A 2,691-nucleotide genomic window follows, 5' to 3' on the forward strand; every position below is an offset into this window, starting at 1 on the left:
TGCCCACTTGCGGGTCCCGGTCGCTTGGCAACCGACCGGGGAGGACCAGCCGCCTCCTTAAACACAGGCTGGAAGGGAAATCCGATCAAGCTACGGAGGACCGGCCGCCTCCATAAACTCAGGCCGGAAGGGAAATCCAATCAAGCTACGGAGGACCGGCCGCCTCCATAAACACAGGCCGGAAGGGAAATCCAATCAAGCTACGGAGGACCGGCCGCCTCCATAAACTCAGGCCGGAAGGGAAATCCGATCAAGTTACGGAGGACCGGTCGCCTCCCTAAACACAGGCCGGGCAAAAATCCACGAATGGCCCGTCAAGGGTAGAAGGTCATCCAAGGAAGGAGGTACCGGCCGCCTCCTTAAACACAGGCCGGGCAAAAATCTGCGAATGGCCCGTCAAGGGTAGTAGGTCATCCAAGAAAGGGGGTACCGGCCGCCTCTATTAACAGGCCGGGCAAAAATCTGCGAATGGGCCCGTCAAGGGTAGTGGGTCATCCAAGGAAGGAGGTACCGGCCGCCTCCTTAAACACAGGCCGGGCAAAAATCTGCGAATGGCCCGTCAAGGGTAGTAGGTCATCCAAGAAAGGGGGTACCGGCCGCCTCTATTAACAGGCCGGGCAAAAATCTGCGAATGGGCCCGTCAAGGGTAGTGGGTCATCCAAGGAAGGAGGTACCGGCCGCCTCCTTAAACACAGGCCGGGCAAAAATCTGCGAATGGCCCGTCAAGGGTAGTAGGTCATCCAAGAAAGGGGGTACCGGCCGCCTCTATTAACAGGCCGGGCAAAAATCTGCGAATGGGCCCGTCAAGGGTAGTGGGTCATCCAAGGAAGGAGGTACCGGCCGCCTCCTTAAACACAGGCCGGGCAAAAATCTGCGAACGGTCCGTCAAGGATTCTGGCTCATCCAAGAAAGGGGGTACCGGCCGCCTTACTAACAGGCCGGAGTACAGGGGGCGAAAGGCTGTCGATGGGGAAGGATCGGGGCCACGGCTAATCTAGCGATGCCCGCGTCGGGCGGTCACTCCGACGAATGAGCGGGGCCGAATCCGGCGCGAGGCGGCCTTCAGGCACGTGGTTCGAGACGACCTCACCCGGCTCTAGCCCGGAGGATCGGAGGCAACGGCCGTCTCCTTAAGCTAAGGCCGGACGAAAATCTGCGGATGCGGTCCATCCAAGGCAGACGGAGGTACCGGCCGCCTCGGTAAACAAAGCCCGGGCAAAAATCTGCGAATGGTCCGTCAAGGATTCTGGCTCATCCAAGGTGGGGGTACCGGCCGCCTCTATTAACAGGCCGGAGTACAGGGGGCGAAAGGCTGTCGATGGGGAAGGATCGGGGCCACGGCTAATCTAGCGATGCCCGCGTCGGGCGGTCACTCCGACGAATGAGCGGGGCCGAATCCGGCGTAGGCGGCCTTCAGGCACGTGGTTCGAGACGACCTCACCCGGCTCTAGCCCGGAGGATCGGAGGCAACGGCCGTCTCCTTAAGCTAAGGCCGGACGAAAATCTGCGGATGCGGTCCATCCAAGGCAGACGGAGGTACCGGCCGCCTCGGTAAATAAAGCCCGGGCAAAAATCTGCGAACGGCCCGTCAAGGGTTCTGTCTCATCCAAGAAAGGGGTACCGGCCGCCTCAGAGGCCGGAGCGAAGGGGGCGAAAGGCTGTCGATGGGGAAGGATCGGGGCCACGGCTAATCTAGCGATGCCCGCGTCGGGCGGTCACTCCGACGAATGAGCGGGGCCGAATCCGGCGTAGGCGGCCTTCAGGCACGTGGTTCGAGACGACCTCACCCGGCTCTAGCCCGGAGCGAATATCATCTCCAAGGTGTGGAGGCAACGGCCGTCTCCTTAAGCTAAGGCCGGACGAAAATCTGCGGATGCGGTCCATCCAAGGCAGACGGAGGTACCGGCCGCCTCGGTAAATAAAGCCCGGGCAAAAATCTGCGAACGGCCCGTCAAGGGTTCTGTCTCATCCAAGAAAGGGGTACCGGCCGCCTCAGAGGCCGGAGCGAAGGGGGCGAAAGGCTGTCGATGGGGAAGGATCGGGGCCACGGCTAATCTAGCGATGCCCGCGTCGGGCGGTCACTCCGACGAATGAGCGGGGCCGAATCCGGCGTAGGCGGCCTTCAGGCACGTGGTTCGAGACGACCTCACCCGGCTCTAGCCCGGAGCGAATATCATCTCCAAGGTGTGGAGGCAACGGCCGTCTCCTTAAGCTAAGGCCGGACGAAAATCTGCGGATGCGGTCCATCCAAGGCAGACGGAGGTACCGGCCGCCTCGGTAAACAGAGGCCGGGCGAAAATCTGCGAATGGTCCGTTAAGGATTCTCTCTCATCCAAGGAAGGGGTACCGGCCGCCTCTATTAACAGGCCGGAGCACAGGGGGCGAAAGGCTGTCGATGGGGAAGGATCGGGGCCACGGCTAATCTAGCGATGCCCGCGTCGGGCGGTCACTCCGACGAATGAGCGGGGCCGAATCCGGCGCGAGGCGGCCTTCAGGCACGTGGTTCGAGACGACCTCACCCGGCTCTAGCCCGGAGCGAAAAAAAACACTCTTATAACCTGACCGACATGCGCCCATGACCCGCCTTGGTAGGGCCCCCACCGGCCCCGGCTACCGCCGGCGTTGGGTGGACGGTTCCTCCCCACTTGCGGGTCGCACTCCAGCGCTACGGCCGCCGCGCGAGCGCGCGCC

This window comes from Syngnathus scovelli, unplaced genomic scaffold (assembly GCF_024217435.2).
Source record: "Syngnathus scovelli strain Florida unplaced genomic scaffold, RoL_Ssco_1.2 HiC_scaffold_86, whole genome shotgun sequence".
In the NCBI taxonomy this organism is placed as follows: Eukaryota; Metazoa; Chordata; class Actinopteri; order Syngnathiformes; family Syngnathidae; genus Syngnathus; species Syngnathus scovelli.